Genomic DNA, 21,088 nt, shown 5'->3' on the forward strand with positions numbered 1-21,088 from the left:
TTTGAAAGCTTAGTAGTAAAAATATTATTTTAACATAATTTAGTTATTATTTATACATTATATCTATTAGAAAAATGCATATTTTTTTAAAGAAAAGGTAAATGATATTTTGATCCTTAAAGTTTTATTTTATTATCACTTTGGTACTTATTTTTTATTTAAAACTAAACGTTTCAATCTTGGTACAAATTACTCCAAACTATTTTTATGTCACCAAAAAAAAAACAAAAAACATGACGACACTCTTAGAGCATGATACGATGCACATAATACATATTGAATTTATAAACCTTCAATAAAATTATAAAATCCCAAAAAGTCCTTAAATTTTTCTTTTTTAAGAAAAAAATTATACTAATATGATATATACTTTCATATTATTGTTTTTAACAGATTTAACATTTAATTTAATAGTATAATTGCTTTCAGCATGTTTTCAATCAAGTCAATACATTTCTACATATAATTGATAGTTATTAAGCCAATAATTATTCATATTTAATAATATAAACTAAGATTAAATTATTTTTTCTTTTTGCAAGAACATTGCGATTTGTCCTTCGACATCTTTAACAAGCTCCCATTGTCCTTTTCTTGCTAAACAAATAAACAAAAATGTGTGATTTGTCCTCTTCCTTGTTTTCTTTTATTTAAGTCCTCATTTATCTTCCCCCAAGATAAAATCTTTGAACAAAAAACAGAGAAAGTAGAGAAGGTAAAAAAAAAAGGAAAGGAAGAAGATGCAAGGGTTGAGCAAATCTATAACCGAACTACCAGAGATGTTGGTGTTGGAGATCCCGTCGAAGCTTCCCATTAAATCTTTGACACGTTTCAAGTGCGTTTGCAAGCCTTGGGCTTCATTATTTCAAACTCTTTATTTCATCGCCAAACATCAACAGAACAACCTCAAAAATGACAACCACAATCTCCTCCTCAAACGCTGTCACGGTAATACCCATGATGTCATCCATCATTTCTCTCAACTTTCGATTGAGAAAGGCCAAAACTTTAGAGTGGAAAACAATATTAACTTACCCTTTTTCCAGAATTATTGGTATGAACCTTTAGTTGATGGTCCTTGTAATGGGATCTTGTGTTTACATGATGCTGGCAAGGCTTCCTTTTGGAACCCATCTACCAGAAAGTTCAAAATCCTTCCTCGATCCACAGTCCAGCGCACTCCTACAATAGATTCCACTAATTTGGGTATGATTCTCAAACTAATGACTACAAAGTTGTTATATTTGTTACTAATTACTTTGAAGAGAATCTGGATGAAGAGGCAGATTAGATCCATCAAGTTGAGTTATATTCCCTTAAAAGTGATTCATGGAAGGAAATTTCAGTTACTAGGTTTCATGCTTATGGTTCTCCTTTGTTTAATAATAATTGTATCAATGGGTTTTATTATTGGCATGCAGTTGGGAATACTGATCGCCTTATTCTTTCATTTGATATGGTTAATGAAACGTTTTCAACTTTACCATTGCCTAAATTTGGTGGGACTCTAGCATAATATTATTTCCAATTTTTGAACTTCAATGGAATGCTTGGTGCTATTTTTACCCGAGGGAAGGAACTGATAAGTCTTTTGATTTATGGGTTATGAATGGATCATGGACTAAACAATTCAGTGTTGAATTTGTTCCTGGAGTTCATAGGCCTTTGGGGTTTTAGAAAAATGACGAATTGTTTCTCGAGAGCTTTGATCATGAACTGGTGTTGTTTGATCCCTCCACACGAGAGATTAAAAATGTCGGTATCCATGCTTATCGGGAAACAATGCAGACTATTACTTATGTTGAGAGCTTGGTTCAAATAAATGGAAGAGCACGAGGAACGAATAATATGTCGGCCAGTCGGAGGTGCATCAAATTGATATGGAACACTAAGATGGATGGGGAGCTACGAAAAAAAAGGTAAGATTTAATGGGAGTTGGTATCTTCCTATGCACTTCATGTCAACCATATTGTCTAGTGATGTTCTCAATTAATGTTGCTATTATTTGGATTGTATATGCATGTTCTAGATGTTGATTTGTTTAGGTTTCTGTTTTCTTTTTGTTGTTTCAGTTGATGCGTGGAACTACCTCGTACGGATTTTCTTAGTTGTTAACTCTTATATGGAATTCTATTGACATGCATATCATGATTTACAGGTGCATATATATGTCAGACACAGAGTGCTTTTCGTACTTGAATTTTTTAATGTAATTTAAAGTCGAACGCATGAACTATTGTTATCGTTATTGTTATGATCATGTGCTATTATCTCTACTTTAGATCCAATGAAACAGTGTCAATGATTTGGTCTTATTTCCTTTTTGGAATATTTCTGGAAATTGTTCTCTTTTTTCTGCACGAGACTTACACATATCTTTAGTAATTCACATGAGCTTCTGTGTGTGCTTAAAGAGTGGTTTGGTCTTGTTTCCTTTGAATCTCTTTTTCGTATAATTTGACAATGAATGTTTAAATACCATGCAATCGCTGACGCTCAAATTTAAGACCTTTAGGAATTACAATTATTCCTTTAACCATTGAGGTCGTTTGGTTTATGCTTAAGGATGTTTATTTAGGGGATTTAAAAATAATGATATTATTCATTAATAATGTAACATGTTGTGATTCACTCACACCATATGAGACTCATGTACTGGTAATAGATCAAATTTGATTTTTTTTATCATTCAAAATTTGTGATTCCCAGAAATGGATGTTCATGCTACAACAATGACAACGAAATTTGAGATTTGGCTGAATGGATGTTTGTAGAACGAAACTGTGGCACAGAATGGCGGTTGATTTAGGCAAAAGGATTTGGAATTAGAGTTTTCAAAGTTGAGTTTTTTTAAGATTTGAGAAAAAATTATTTTTTATTAAAAAAATAATTTAAGTTTTTTTATTTTTTTTAAATACAAGTTTAAAAATATTAAAAATATGAAAAATATAAATAATGATTTTTTTAACGATGGGGAAGATTGAGGCACCTAAATGATAACATTAAACATTTAAATTGATTAAAAAAGTTTAAACACTTAAATAAAAATATAAATTATTTTAATTATTTTTTCATATTAAGCATAATAAAATGCAAATAAACAAATATTAGATTCCAAAATTGATAAAATTTTCTCCTATTGTTTTATATAAATTTATGGTCAAGTAATAATTTTCAAATCATTATAAAATATAACCATGTTAAAGAAGTTAAATTTATACATAAAATAAGTTTACATAAAGACAAAAAAGTTAGATACAACAGTTTGGCAAGCGACAACACTGATACTTATGTTGATCGTTTGTATTCTTTATTTTTTATATTATATCTTTATTTTTCTTCTATTTCTTTATTTTTCAGTAATTCTGCCTTTATGACATACTTTTCCTTGCTTGTTTTCATGTTTTCGGTCTTGTTTATCGATTGTTTGGTTGTTCTTTTCGTTTAATTTTCTTAGAGTTGGATTTGGTGTAGTCTCGACTAATCAAGATGTCGTTTATTTTTTATCCGACTAATCTTCCCTGTAACACCCTCAGACCGATGCAGGTGAACCGATCTGATCTGAGGTGTCACATTAGAGCCACCGAAGTGACCCAATATAATAATCCGAGAAAAATTAATTTTTTTGGTAAAACATGTAAAATCATAAAAGAATTTTTAAATACATACAAGTTCCAGACTCCATATAAAAATCAAATGTGACCTACATGCCCCCTAATTACACTTGTATCGTACTCTACAAGCAAAGTCGAATGGAACTCCCAATACTGAAGTTTATAACTGCACTGAATCGATTCTTTTTAACCTGAAATAGGAGTAAAAGAGTGAGCTTTAGGAAGCTCGCTAATACAGAACTACCAAGTGAAGTTGAATGACATGCAGATAATAGGCAAGCATAAAAATTCCCTTATCTATTCAGACATCTATAGGTTTTTCGGGATGAGCTGTGGTTCCACTGATATTTCTTCGAGTAAAAGACATGAAGATTTCAGTTCAGAGAAAACATTAAGAGGAGTAAGTTCAGGAGATCAATATAGGATTTCTAGTGTGTTCCAACAAAACAGAGTAATGTATATAGATCCTTTAAAAACGTTAGTAATTTAAAACATATTTTAAAATCTCAGTAATACCCTCCAACCTAACACCTTTATGCAGTTTCCCCAGAATTGCATCCATAAAGACTTACCCTAAGAACACAGCAAATGGGCCACCCTAAAGGAGTACCTTGGGGCCTATAGGCCTACCCAAGGGTCTCCACAGGTCCATAAGGAATTACCTGGTCGATCGGTCTAAACTTATATAATGAATTATCAGTTTGACCGAGCTGAACCTGCATACTTCATCCTACCCATATAGTACCCAGTATAAATCAAATTTAGTAGTACCATATAATATCAAAATCATGATCCAGTAATATATTGTAAAAATTATCATTTAGTTATTTAAAACACATGAATGCCCTCCACCCTTACACTATATGCAGTCTCATGATTTACCTAAGGGAGTGTACTAGGGCCTCAGAGCCTACCCAAGAAAGTTTATAGGGGCCTCAAAGCCTACCCAAGGGTCACCTTAGGTCCATAAGGAATAACTAGCTCGATCGGTCTGAACCTATATAAGGAATTACCAGTTCGAAGAGCTGAACCTCCATATTCTAGCATACCCAGATAATGTCCCAATAAAACAATATAAGTGGTAACCAGTAGATCCCCTGATCTATAAATCAGAAACGATTATATTTTTCAGCGAAAACAGTTAATAAGGGGACACTTATCATGTAGCCATAGTTCATTTAAAAGTAAATCAAAACATTAGTAAATCTAAGATTTTAAAAAATAACGTTTAAAATATGTAAAACATTTACATGTCACATAAGGAACACACTAGATGATCCATATATTCTTCGGAGGTACTTGGTATTTATCAAGTGGGGAAAACACGAAACTTCTACAAACTGATTAAATTCAGAAATGAGATCCCTATAAAAAAGGAGGTTGATAGCTGACGAAATCATCAGTAATTTGGGAAGTGACTTATCAAAATCAGAGAGTATCTGGATTTTTTTGGAGGCACTGAGTAATTAGGAAGGTATTCAAAATATTTTGTATCAGAGTTACTTAAGATTTCAAGTATGACATGAGTGATTCCATTATTCAAATAAATAAGGGTATTTTAGACATTTAGATTCTTAGAGTATTCTCAGTAATTGAACTCAATAAGGGTAGAGTGATGATTTATGGTATTCAAGATTATACATTGAATTATCTGGATTTCGAGTCCAATTGAACTACAGATCCAACACAACGATACTTGGCAATCATTCAAACCATGATACTTCACTATTATTCACTTCTTAATACCAGCTACACTAGTTGAACTGATCAATATCATAATCATCATTGATCAGTTCTTGAGGAGATGAATAGGTATTCCATTGGTATTTATTTCGTTATATATTGTAATAGTATCCAAAATGACCAATGACTTGGGTCGTGCTCCATAACCTATAGGGGCAATTTATTATTTAGGTCCATCAGTGTTCCCATAGTCTATATAAAAACATTGACTTAATCCAAGTTATAAAGGAATTTAAGTCATCTCGGTATTCAAGGTTATTTTAGTCATTTTGGGGTAAGACACATTAATTATTTCAAAACTTGAGGATAACCCATCATTTAAATACTTCAGTGACATGTCACACTTCCAATAATCTAGTCTTCAAATGATCATTAAAAAACAAGGAGATCACCGTATAAAGAATTCCAAATGTATAAGTTTATTTTTGTGGTTTTCCAAATAGATCGAGAATTTAATCGGTGATTCTAAGGTTTATGTGGATAAAAATATGAGTTCTCAGGTCGTCTACATTATCATAACCATCCATAGTCCTTTTTACACTTTGAGGGTATTATCATCATTCCATTCAATTGTGTCAGTGGTATTACTTTCGATAAATTAGGCTTCAAGTGTTTATTCAAGAATCATAATTTATAGGTGTTGTGCTTTATCTGAGGTTTAAAACTAATTATAACATATTTTCCAAAATAAATTAGGAATTAATAGGTCTGCCATAAATTTTATCGAGTCAAAATATATATTCTCGGGGTAATTCCATTATCAGGGTCGATACATACCATTTTTACAACTTAAGGGTATTTTTGTAATTTTCCATGCATGTATATCTGACATTTAACCTTTAACGAAAATATTCCATTTTTAAGGATCTTGAATTTAGTTTATTTATTGATTAATCATTAAACTTGAATTTATTTCTTATCTATCTCTAATTCCTTACGTGAGTCATTAGAGTCTTATACAGTTTACTACATTCTTATCGTAATCATATCGGGTTTACCTCAATTAATGGTATCCATAAGATCAATCAAACTCATTCATGCATTTACCAACTATAAATGCGTACCATGCATTTACCAACTATCAATCTGTACCATAAAGCATACAAAGAGTAGTAGAGTATTACCTCGATTTTTGTGCTATATCGATCGAATATTCAAACTCCATTCGATTCCTTTCGATCTTGAATCCAACATCTAATAATAACTTGGTTACATATAAAGAGAAATTACGTAAAAAACGGGGCTTAATTGTAAAAAAGAAATTGAATCAGAAGGTAAAATACTAAAAATAACTTACCGGATTTGAATTTAGGGAAAGAAACTTCATATTCAGACTCAGAACATTGGAAAACATAAAATATGACTTTTAAATAATTAACTTTTTGGTCAAAGTCAACGATTAATCAGTCATGTCAAAGTCAAATGGTCAGGTAAAGTCAACATGTTGGGTCAAAGTCAACGAGTCAGGTTGACTCAGTTCAGGTCAAATAAACTGGGTTCAGGACGGGTTGGGTCGGTCCAGACCGACTAGTTCGGTCTAGAAGGCTTCTTGGAGTATGGAAGAGCCCCATGCGCACACGACAGTGCGTGGTGGCACGTGGTAATGACGATGAGGTCCACAACGGTTGCCAATGACTCCACAAGAGACTAAACAGATCAAATGACCCAATTCATCATCAAATCAAGCCAAAGCCACAATGAAAATTAACTGAAAAATGTTCGAAGCTTACCCCTAATTACGGACTACGAAGGCGTAACACTAGATAATTGACTCGGTCAGATTCTGATCAGAATCGCATGAGGAATGTAACGTTAGCCGGTGTTAGGCTCTCTAGTGGTTGGAGTGACCAAATTGCATCGAAAATGCGACAGTTTTGAAATGGGATTCCCTTCCTCAATTTAGGATGATCGGCGATCGAATCGGGGTTACCAATAGTTGGGTGGAGGTCACTGGAGGATACTGATTCGAACGGTGGCGACAGGGAGCGAAATATTTGACTAGATTGAAGTGAATCACAGTAGAGAGACGATGACTAGGGTTGGGGTATGAAATTTAGGGTTTTTTAATTTGGCATTTTAAGGTTAAACATATTTTAATTTGCTAGGAAAAATTGGAAAATTCATGGCTAAGTCCCTCAACTTCCTACAGGTTCCAAAACGGAGCTACAAACTTTTAAAAATTTACCATTTTGTCCTCAACTTTCTTTTAGTTAAATATTGGGGTGTTACAATTTTCCCCTTCTTAAAATAAATTTCATCCTCAAAATTTACTCAATTCATAGAAATGTAGAAACAGAGCTTCTATCCAGTCTTAATTCTCTCAGGTATCCTTTAATGTTATATGATTCCTCTACTAGACCTTAATCAGTTCAATGAGTTCTAGGAAAAACTTTTCCTTATCAAAATTCCAAAACTTGAATAGAATTCTCCTCATAGAACCAAACATACCTTAATTACCAATCCTTAATCAGAATAACACTTGCTTACTTTTAGTGCAACATTCAAACATAACTGTTTTACTTTATACGTGTAACACCCATCTCCCGTATACCTTTTCATACACGAGATATAGATGTCACATCACTTTTAAAACAGTTTGAATTTTAAAACCCTTGAAAATTTGTTTCGAATTTAAATTAAAACATTTTAGTGCAATCATAAAATAGTCATCGAAATATACTACCAAAATTTTCACTTTATAAACATTTAAGAGCATTTTTCTTTAAGTTCGATTACATGCCAGCAATTGTTCAAAATAAACAAGATTGTCCTACCGTTACTAATGAGAGTCAACTTTAACAGATGATATATGCTGCTACTATTGCACTCCTTACTTAATTTGTCTCCGCTTTTACCTACGCGTGGAAACAACACACGTTAAGTATTTACTTAGTGAGACATAATATTGTAAAGTAACCTTTATGTATACATAAGTATGTCATATTTATTTAGTTTGTTCTAAATCATATACTCCTCAAGGATCCTATAATCCTCCTCAGTTAAACCGTATTATATTCACAATTATTTTAATATTTTTAGTATGCCTAGTAAACCTATTTTTCTTTATATTTTTCTCTTTTTCCATTTATCTCTTTAGTCATTATTCTTTACTTTCATTGATAACATCCATTCAAGCTTATAATGCACCATTATTCCTTTTCATTTATGGCATTCTTTCATGCCGATAATGCACCCATATGCATTTCAATTATGACATCCTTTCATGCCTTTAATGCACCATTATGCATTTGGTTTTTTATTTTAGAACAATTTATACTCTAATAAATATTAATAATATCAATTAACACTTTCAATTCATTATAAACTTTATAATTTTGCACCCATAGTGTTAACACATTAATTTACCAACTTTCTATTCATGGTCATTTTATTAGGATGCACACGTAGTGCCTATATGGTCGTTCATCGATTCATGATAAATTCCGTGAGTTGCCCACATTATGCCTGTACGATTATTCATCCACTCATGATGAATTCCGTGGGCTACACACGTAGTGCCTGTGCAGTTATTTATCAACTCATGATAAATTTCATGGGTTGCACACATAGTTCATGTACGGTTATTCATAAACTCATGATGAATTTCGTGGGTCACACACATAATGTCTGTACGGTTATTCATCAACTCATGATAAATTTCGTGGGTTGCACACATAGTGCCTGTACGGTTATTCATCAACTCATGATGAATTCTGTGGGATGCACACATAGTGCCTGTATGGTTATTCAACAACTCATGATGAATTTTGTGGGTTGCACACATAGTGCCTCTACGGTTATTCATCAACTTATGATGAATTCCGATGGTTGCACACATAGTTCCAGTACGAGTATTCGTCAACTCATGATGAATTCCGTGGGTTGCACACATAGTGCATGTACGGTTACTCGTCAACTCATGATGAATTATGTGGGTTTCACACATAGTGCTAAAACGATTATTCATCCACATAGGTTGAATTCCGTGAAATGCACAATTAGTGCCGAAACGGTTATTCATCCATATAAGATGAATTCCGGAAAGGCACACTTAGTGCATATTTGGTAATCACCACATACATATTAAACAATCAAACATCTATGATTAGTACAACATATAATTACACAATTAAATGCACTCACCTGGCTTGCCTCGCTACCGTATCCAAAATGCAACACTGACCACTCAGGTAATTTACCCTAGCCGTTCGTTTTGTTTGTCTCGATAACTTGATTTCGATATACTCAAGCATCCATTAAATACATGTACAATATCAATTGTTAGTATATTTCGTAACAGTTACACTTAAACATTACTCATTAGAACCTATTATTAACTTTTCTACAACATTATCAGCCTATCTTACAATTTTTGGCTCCTCATTATCGATAACCATACCATGGCATCGATACTACCATACTATGGTGCTGATACTATAATGTGGTATCGATACCATTTTTGTATTATGCTTTGAAATGGTATCGATACCTTCCCTTTGGTATCGATACTCCTCCTTCGGTATCGATACCGATTGAATCCGTATATATACTACTTAGTAGATTAATCCTATTTTAGCCTATAGTGTCAGTACTGTTCTATCAGTATCGATATATGTGCCCAAAATTTCTAGTTTTCAACCCGATTATACTCAAATGGGGTCAAATTTCGTTATATTTACATTATATAATACTATTAAACAATTATTTAGCTATTCATACTAGCATTCCTTCATTTTGATACTTAAAACATATAGTATCCCTCAAGATCATTTGATTCTAAGAATCACATCACAATTTTTAACTTGTTTTTAAACTCATCCAATGCTTCTAATCTCTCATTTACCTCTTTGACAAGTCAATTCTACCAATAAACATCAATAAACACTCATATACTAACATCTCATTCCCATTTTCTCCAATATCAAATATCTCATCCATCTCTTAGTTTTAATCTTATTTAACATCTCCTTAAGCCTATATAATCCTCAATGATTCAAAACCAACCAAAAACGAGAGGAAAAAAACTAACCAAATGAAATATTAGCTTTGAGCTATGGAGTAGAGTTCTTCCACGGGAAAGAAGAAGAAAAAAGATGAATATGTTAACTTTACTTTCCCTATTTGTTTCCTTAAATCCATAATAAGGGATAAATTTTAAATTCATTTATCCTTAAATGACCAAAATACCCTCTATATCCATTTGTTTATACAAATTGGTCTTAAACACTATTCCAATCATTTCCTATCTTTTATAATTTATTCAATTTAATCCTCTAATTTTAAATCTTTTCAATGAAGTCACTAACCTGATATTTGGGGTATTATAATTCTCCCCATAAGAAAATTTGTCCTCGAATTTAAAAACTTTATGCTTTTACCACAACCCTGCAATGAGAGGAGTCGTTTTGTTATGTGGTTTCTTGATTTCTCGAGTCCATATCCGTGTTGGTTCTTTTTCATAATTCAAATCTAATCGAAACTCTATTTTCTTCAATGTAAGAACATGCGATGGATCTGATCAATAATTAATAAGCAAAAACACATGAAGACATTCTAGGTCTTGTTCATTTCGGGAGGCAAAAGCTAACTGATAAAATCTCATCATCTCTATCATCGACTACTGTGCTCGTACCCAAAATGAAGTGAGTTATTTTAGTAAATCTATCAACAATTGCCCATATTGAATATTTATTGATAGGTGTTAAAGGTAGCCTTGAAACAAAGCCCACAGTGAATCATTTCCCTTTTTCCATTCATGAATCGAAATTGATTGAAACAGTCCAAAAGATACTTGATGTTCAACCTCTCCTCTAATAATACGTCAAACTCTTTGCTAAAATTTTCGTGATGGTTATTTTCAAACCAGGCCACCAAATCAACTCTATAAATTTTGGTACTTCTTGTCTCCACCTGAATGTATAGTCAACGAACTTAATGCCTCAAAAGAATATCTTTCTAAATTCTTAATCATCGGGAATACAAAGTCTCCCACAATAATACGAACATCAGCCGAACCTGACCTCAAAAGTCCTTAATCTCTTCATTTTCTATTTATAAAATTCCTCTCTAGAAATTTTTGTCTTCCCTTTATAATTCTTTTTATAAGATCTAATAAAAACATCGACTTCATCTTTATTTTCAGCCCACAATGCCATTTTCATTCAACACTAATCGGCTATCCATAGCTTGCAAAACTGCAAAAGGTTTCTGACCTAGTACCTCTTTAACAACATTGGCCTTTCTTGGAAGTTAATCAATGATCACTTCATAATCATTTAAAGGTTCTTTCCAACTTTCCTATTTCATGTTCAAATGTATTTAATTCCACAAGCACTTTATGCTTTTGTAATTAGCACAACTATAGCACCACTCACCATACAGATAATGACGTCAAATCCTTTAAGGCAAACTTGACTGATGTCAACTCTAAATCATGCGTAGGGTAATTCCTCTTATCAATCTTTACCTTTATCGATGCATATGCCACAATATTACTTTTTTGCATAAGCACCCTCCTAAGCCGTTGGGAGATGTATAAGTAAAAACCGCATAATCCTTACCCAACTCAAGTTGTATAAACACTGGTGTCTCTATTAAAATCCTCTAATTTTCTTAACTCGTCTAAGTCATTGGATACGAAATCAGAGAAACATGTTTAATACTTTAATAACCATCAACTTTGAATCCCCCCTCTCAAACTGGAGATAACCCCATAATTCTATCTGAAAAGACATTTATAAATTCCCAACTTTTTTGAAATTATCTGACAATTCTTCATATGACCTTAATCCGTCGTATGACAATTCCATCAAATTCACATGGAACATAGCCATTGTAATATTTATTAAACATTTACTACCTGTCCAACTCAGACTTGCACCATGACCCCTTAGGTACCGCTCTCATCTCACTCGAGATTAATAGAATAATTTTATTTTAAGTTCTTTCATTTCCTTTTTAAGGTAATACGTATAACTTTTCCGGATTCATTTAAAATATTCTCGAGCAGTTGAAACATTTTCTATCTCAACTATAAAAGTCTAATTATCCACATCATTAAATAAGAAGACTTGACAACTTTGTAGCAATAACCTCATAGCAGTTAATGCTAAAATTACACTAGTAACTACTTTACTCTTTTTCCCTTCATTAGGAACTTGACACTTTTCCAAGTTCTCAAAAATTAATCTCGATTTTAAATAATAATCCATTGAAGCATGAAATGTGTAGTAAATCCATTTTCACAAATTACTTTAAAAAATAACTTTATTAGATTCATAAAACTTAACATTTATCCTTAAACAACTCATAATCAGTTGATCCACTAACAACTCCTTTCTATAAGCTTTTAGCGGTCAATGTACTTATCGTTTATTCATTTCTTCTTACTAAAATTAACCTTACTTTAAACACTTTAATGCTTCACTTAAGTATTTCTCAAATGCAGAAACGTCATTAAACGTTGGGGCATTCCTTCCACAGAATGGAGGAAAATCCCTAGCAACTTTTACCCTTCTATTGTGATTTCGACTTTCTTTTCAATAGTATCAACTTTCTTACTTTTGTCATTAGTTTCCAACATCTATTAGAACATACATAATAATAACATTCAAGTTAGTAAGGAGTGGCGTAAATAACACTCTAATTGACACCATATCCGTAACTTTGATAATCTTAATGACATGTAATCCTTTTTTAGTTCAATTAAACCCGGTTTTGGCCTATAATCAGATAAAATTGTATCTCTGATACCAATAAATATAACACACATCTTCTGTATACCTTTTCTTACACGAGATATAGATGCATCACTTTTAAAACAGGTTAACTTTTGAAAACCCTTAAAAAATTTGTTTCGAATTTAAATTAAAACATTTTAGCACAATCATAAAACAATCTTCGAAATATACTACCAAAATTTCCACTTTATAAACATTCAAGAGCATTTTTCTTTAAATTCGATTACATGACAATAATTGTTCAAAATAAACATGATTGTCCTACCGTTACTGATATGAGTCAACTTTAACATATGATATTTCCTGCTACTGCTGCACACCTTACTTAATTTATCTATGCTTTTACCTACGCTAAACAACACACGTTAAGTATTTACTTAGTGAGACATAATATTGTAAAGTAACCTTTATGTATTCATAAGTATGTCATATTTATTTAGTTTGTGCTAAATCATATACTCCTTAAGGATCTTATAATCCTCCTTAGTTAAACCGTATTCCATTCACAATTATTTTAATTATTTTTAGTATGCCAAGTATACCTATATTTCTTTATATGTTTCTCTTTTTCCATTTATATCTTTAGTCATTATTCTTTATTTTCATCGGTAACATCCATTCAAGCTTACAATGCACCATTATGCATTTGATCTTTTATGTTAGAGTAATTTATACTCTAATAATAATTAATAATATCAACTAACTCTTTCAATTTATTATAAACTTTATAATTTTGCACCCGTAGTGATAACACATTAATTTACCAACTTTCTATTCATGATCATTTTATTAGGATGCACACGTAGTGCCTATACGGTCATTCATCAATTCATGATAAATTCCGTGAGTTACCCACATAGTGCATGTACGGTTATTCATCAATTCATGATGAATTCCGTGGGATGTGCAAACATAGTGCCTATACGGTTATTCATCAACTCATGATGAATTTTCTTGGGTTGCACACATAGTGCCTATATGGTTATTCATCAACTCATGATGAATTTCGTGGGTCGCACACATAGTGCATGTACGGTTATTCATCAACTCATGATGAATTCCGCTAGTTGCACACATAGTACTTGTATCGTTATTCATCTACTCATTATGAATTCTGTGGGTTGCACATATAGTGCCTGTACAGTTATTCATCAACTCATGATGAATTCCGTGGGTTGCACACTTAGTTCCTGTACGGTTATTCATCAACTCATGATAAATTTCGTGGGTTACACACATAGTGTCTGTACGGTTATTCATCAACTCATGATGAATTCCGTGGGTTGCACACATAGTGCTTGTACGGTTATTCATCAACTCATGATGAATTCCTTGGGTTTCACATATAGTACCAAAAGGGTTATTCATCCATAGAGGATGAATTATGTGAAATGCATACTTAGCGCCGAAACGATAATTCATCCACATAGGATAAATTCCATGAAATCGACACTTAGTGTCTATTTGGTAATCACCACATACATATTAAACAATCATACATCTATGATTAGTACAATATATAGTTACACAATTAAATGCACTCACATGGCTTGTCTCGCTACCGCATCCAAAATGCAACGCTGATCACTCAGGTAATTTGCCCTTCATTTTCCTTGACTCGGGAACTTGATTTCGATCTACTCAAGCATCCATTAAATACATGTACAATATTAATTGTTAGAATATTTCCTAATAATTACACATAAAGATTACTCAATAGAACCTATTATTAACTTTTCTACAACATTATCAGCCTATCTTACAATTTATGCTCCTCAGTATCGATAACCATACCATGACATCAATATTACCATACTATGGTACCGATACTATGCTATGGTATCGGTACCATTTTTGTATTCTACTTTGAAATGGTATCGATACCTTCCCTTCGGTATCGATACTCCCCTTCGGTATCGATACCGATTGAATCAGTATCGATACTACTTAGTAGATTCATCCTATTTTAACCTATAGTATAGGTACTGTTCTATCAGTACCAATACCCGTGCCTAGAATTTCCAGTTTTTAACCCAATTATCACCCAAATGGGGTCAACTTTCGTTATATTTACACCAAACAATACTATTAAACTCTTCTTTAACTATTTATACTAACATTCCTTCATTTTGATACTTAAAACAACTAATATCCCTCAAGATCATTTGATTCTAAGAATCACATCACAATTTCTAACTTGTTTTTAAACTCATCCAATGCTTCCAATCTCTCATTTACCTCTTTGACAAGTCAATTCTACCAATAAACATCAATAAACACTCATATACTAACATCTTATTTCAAAACCCATTTTCTTCAATATCAAATATCTCATCCATCTCTTAGTATCTTATTTAACACCTCCTTAAGCCTCTATAATCCTCAATGATTCAAAACCAACCAAAACCAAGAGGAAAAAACTAACCAAATGAAATCTTACCTTTGAGGTATGGAGTAGAGTTCTTCCACGGGAAAGAAGAAGAAAATAGATGAATATGTTAACTTTACTCTCCCCTTTTGTTCCTTTAAATCCCTAATAAGGGATAAATTTTAAATTCATTTATCCTTAAAGGACCAAAATACCCTCTATATTTATTCGTTTATATAAATTATCTTAAACACTATTCTAATCATTTTCTATCTTTCATCATTTATTCAATTTAATCCTCCAATTTTAAATCTTTACAATATAGTCACTGACCTGATATTTGGGGTATTAAAGTACGGACATCATCACCTCGAGATTTACACTTTTACAAAGTATTTGAACATTTATTTTAATCTCGTACAGATCAAATCATTGAGGCACATGGCTTGACACCTATTGAGTTTTAATCTCATAAAATTAGAAAAATAATTATTCTAGAAATTCTTCAATTAAGTTGATCAACGAAAAACTTTAGGGGGAAAACACCTTGTTAAAGCTTGGACCAAATACCTTACTCTTCAATCCATTTGGGCAACATTTCTTAATCTCGTAACTTCACTTATAAATTTTGGATATGAGCTTATCATCGCATAACATTTGGGGAGTAAAAAAACTCAAATTCACGTCATAAATCAGGTCAAAATTCTCCAATGACTCCACGTTACTCGTGGGGTAACTTCCAAGATGAGGACGAATATTGATATTATTCTCTTTTTTCACAGATTGAGTCAGAACATATAAGATACTTTGGTATACTTATTACGAAATGATTTCTTAACATCAGAGTTCCGGCTCAGAGAGTACGACCATAGTCTAGGGGCATGTACATACCAGACATCCTATGACAGTTGATAGGTCGATCTACCCAGAAGACTCGACTCAACCTAATCTCTGATAGCACTAAATGTAACACCCTCAGACCGATGCGGGTGACTTGATATGATCTTAGGTGTCACATTAAAGCAACCAGAGCGACCCATAATAAAAATCTGAGAAAATTTAAAATTTTTGTTAAAACATATAAAATCATAAAACAATTTATAAATACATACAAGTTCGAGACTCAATATAAAAATAAAATTTGACCAACATACCCCCTAATTACACTTGTATCGTACTCTGAATCTAAATCCGAATAGAACTCCCAATACTGAAGTTGATTGCTACACTGAATCTATTCTTTTTAACTTGAAATAAATAGTAAAATAGTGAGGTTTAAGAAGCTCAGTAATACAAAACTACCAAGTGATGCTGAAGGACATGCAAATAATAGGCAAGCCTAAAAATTTCCTTATCGATTCAGATATCTATAGGTTTTTGGGATGAGTTGTGGTTCTATTGATATTTCTTCAAGTAAAAGACATTAAGATTTCAGTTCAGAGGAAACATTCAGAGGACTAAGTTCAGGAGATCAAAATAGGATGTCTAGTGTGTTCCAATAAAACTGAGTAATGTATATAGATCCTTTTAAAACATTAGTAGTTTAAAACATATTTTAAAACCTTAGTAAAACCTCTAACCGAACACCTTTATGCAGTTTCCCCAGAACTGCATCCATAAGGACTTGCCCTAAGCACACAACAAATGAGCCACCCTAAGGGAGTACCTTAGGGCCTATGGGCCTACCCAAGGGTCTCCTTAGGTCCATAAGGAATTATCTGCTCGATCGATCTGAACCTATGTAAGGAATTACCAGTTTGACCGAGCTGAACCTGCATACTCCAGCCTACTCATACACTACCCAGTAGAAATCATATTTAGTTGTACCCTATAATATCAAAATCATGATCCAGTAGCATATTGTAAAAATAATTACATAGTTATTTAAAACACATTAATGCCCTCCACCCATACACCATATGTAGTCATGTGATTTACCCAAGGGAGTTCCTTCAGGCCTGAGAGCCTACGCAAGAAGGTTTCTCGGAGCCTCAGAGTCTACCTAAGGGTCACCTTAGGTTTGTTAGGAATTACCAGCTCGATCGGTCTGAACCTATAAAATGAATTAATAGTTTGACCGAGCTAAGCTCCATACTCCAACCTACCTAGATAATGTTCCAATAAAATAGTTCAAGTGAGTAGTTCCCCTAATCCATAAATCAGGAATGATTACATTTTCTGGTGAAAATAGGTAATCAGAGGACGCATATCATGTAGCCATAGTTCATTTAAAAGTAAATCAAAACATTAGTAAATCTGAGATTTCAAAAAATAACATTTTAAAACATGTAAAACCTTTAAATGTCACATAAGGAACATCCAGATATTCTTCAGATGTACTTGGTATTTATCAGGTGGGGGAAACACGAACCATCTGCAAACTGTTTAAATTCATAAACGAGATCCCTATAAAAAATGGGTTTGATAGTTGACGAATCATCAGTCATTCGGGAAGTGATTTATCAATATCATATAGAATGCCAATATTTTCAAAGACACTAAGTAATCATTAAGGTATTCAGAATCTTTTGCATCAGATTTACTTAAGATTTTTAGTATGACAGGAGTGATTCCATTATTCAGACAAACAGGGGTATTTCAAACATTTTAATTCTTGGATGATTCTCAGAATTTAACTCAATAAGGGTAGAGTGATGATTTGTGGTATTCAAGATTATACATTAAATTATCAGAATTTTGAGTCCAATTGAACTACATATCCCAACACTACGATACTTGAAAATCATTTGGACTGTGATACTTCATTATTATTCACTCCTTAGTATTGAATGCACTACCTGAACTGATCAATATCAGAATCATCATTGATCAGTTCCTGAGGAGACGAATATGTATTACGTTGGTATTTATTGCATTCTATGTTGTAATAGTATCCAAAATTTCCGACGACATGGGTCATGCTCCATAACCTTTAGGGGCATTATAACATTTAGGTTCATTAGTGTTTCCATATTTTATCCAAAGATATTCACTTAATACAAGTCATATAGGTATTTAATTCATCTAAGTATTCAAGGTTATTTTAAACATTTTGTGGTCCATGCACATTAGTTATTTTAAAGCTTGAGGATAATCCATCATTTAAATACTTTAGTGACGTGTCGCACTTCCAGTAATATAGTCTTCAAATGAACATTCAAAAACAAGGAGATCACCGTATAAAGAATTTTAATTGTAAAAGTTTATTTTGGGGTTTTCTAAATAGATCGGGAAGTTAATCGGTGATTCTAAGGTTGTTGATCAAAATATGAGTTCTCATGTCATCTCCATTATCATAGCCATCCATAGTTATTTTTACACTTTAAGGGTATTTTCTTCATTTCATTCAATTCTGTTAGTGGGATTATGTCCGATAAATTAGGCTTCAAGTGTGTATTCAAGAATCATAATTTATAAGCCTTGTGCTTTCTCTGAGGTTTAAAACTAATTATAAGATATTTTCCAAATAAATTAGAAATTAACAGGTGCACCATAAATTTTATCGGGTCAAAATATAGACTCTCGGGGTAATTCCACTATCAAGGTCAATACATACCATTTTTACAACTTAAGGGTATTTTCATAATTTCTTATGCATGTATATCTGACATTTAACCTTTAACGAAAATATTCAAAGTTTAAGTATCTTGAATTCAATTAATTTACTAATTAATCATTGAACTTGAATTTATTTCCTATCTATCTTATAATTCCTTAAGCGAGTCATTCGAGTCTTATATAGTTTACTACCTTCTTATCGTAATCATATCGGGTTTACCTCAATCAATTGTATCCATAAGATCAATCAAACTCATTGATGCATTTATAACTATCAATGTGTACCATAAAGCATACGAAATGTAGTAGAGTATTACCTCGATTTTCATGCTCCACTGATCGAACATTCAAACTCCATTCGATTCCTCTCGATCTTGAATCCAACATCCAATAATATCTCAGATACATATAAAAAGAAATTATATTAGAAACAGGGCTTAATTACAGAAAATAGATCGAATCGAAAGGTAAAATGTTGAAAAACATCTTACCGGGTTTAAATTTGGGGAAAAAGACTTCAGATTTAGACTCAGGAAGTCAAAAAATATAAAATATGACTTTTTCAAAAATTTGACTTTTTGGTCAAAGTTAAAGTCAATGCTCAAAGTAAACGGTTAACGGGTCGGGTCAAAGTCAATGGGTTTGGGTCAAAGTCAATGGCTTAGGTCAAAGTCAACGTGTCAGGTTGACTCGGTTTCTGGTCAAACATACCTGGTTCAGGCCAAGTTAGGCTAGTCCAGACCGAATGGATCGGTCTAGAAGGTTCCCTAGAGTGTGGGAGAGCCTCACAGGCACACGATGGTCTGTGGTGGTGCGTGGCAACGACGACGAGGTCCGGGGCGACTGTAGATTACTCCATGAGAGACCAAACACACCAAATGATCTAATTCATCATCAAATCAAGCCAAAACCACGGTAAAAATTAACCAAAAACGTTCAAAGCTTACCCCCAATGACATACAACAATGTAGTAACACAGGGTAACAGGCTATGTAATGGTGGCCGGCATGAGGCTCAACGGTGGTTAGAGCGGTTGAATTGCATCGAAAATACAGTGGTGTCAAAATGGGTTTTCTTCTCTCGATTTATGATGATCGGTGACCGAATCGGGGTCACCAATAGTTGGGTATAGTTCACTAGAGGATGTTGGTTCGACTGGTGGAGACAGAGCACGACAAAGATAGCCAGACCAGATCGAATCACAGTGAAGAGGCGATAACTAGGGTTGGGGTATGGAATTTAGGGTTTCTAATTTAAGGATTTTAAGGGGTTAATAGGGTTTAAACTTATCAAGAAAAATTGGGAAAAATTAGGGCTAAGTCCATGAAGTTTCTAAAAGATCAAAAACCGACCTGCAAACTTTTAAAAATTTACAATTTGGTCTTCAACTTTCTTTTAATTAAATTTTGGGGCGTTACAATCCTTGCTTTGGATCCTTAGATTGAATTTGAATATACATTTTACGTTTAGAGATAGTTTTCTCACAATGTTTAACTATGATTCGTATTTTCCAATGGTTTTTCAATAGTTTGATCCTCTAATATGGTTCTTTTACGGATGTAATAAGTTATATTCGTATCTATTTTTTGCTCGAATTTTTGGATGAGTTTTTAATCTTTTCTTTTTACGGTTGTTATATGATTTAAGTGACTAGTTTTTATATCTAAGATTATAAGAATGTGCCATAATAATATATCTAGATTATGTTCATGGTTATAAACATTTATTTATAATTTTGAATATTTTTTTTTAAATAAAACTAATCACTTCTATTTGTATAAAAAATTAATTACAACGATAAGAAAATGACAAAAAATAGCAACAACGATAAGCCAATGAAAAAACATGTTTATTAGATATATATAAAAAATTATATACACGATGGTACTTGCATGCAACATTTGTGAGAGTATTACAAGAGACCTCCATCAAATTATCCTTCACCAACTCATCCTTGAGTCGAGGACAAAGAATCGTCCGAATAAAATTAATTAATTTTAGAACAAGTGTTCGATCAACATCTGAATTTCTTTGTTAACGTTGTGGTGGTTCGAATATAATGGAT

At 32.7% G+C, this 21,088-nt stretch overlaps 1 pseudogene; it reads left to right on the forward strand.

Moving 5' to 3' along the window:
* The first annotated feature begins 740 nt into the window (after positions 1-740).
* On the forward strand, positions 741-1,892 carry LOC120176312 (annotated as a pseudogene).
* Positions 1,893-21,088: the final 19,196 nt, after the last annotated feature.

Source organism: Hibiscus syriacus, unplaced genomic scaffold (genome assembly GCF_006381635.1).
Source record: "Hibiscus syriacus cultivar Baekdansim isolate YM2019G1 unplaced genomic scaffold, ASM638163v2 tig00003398_pilon, whole genome shotgun sequence".
Taxonomy (NCBI): domain Eukaryota; kingdom Viridiplantae; phylum Streptophyta; class Magnoliopsida; order Malvales; family Malvaceae; genus Hibiscus; species Hibiscus syriacus.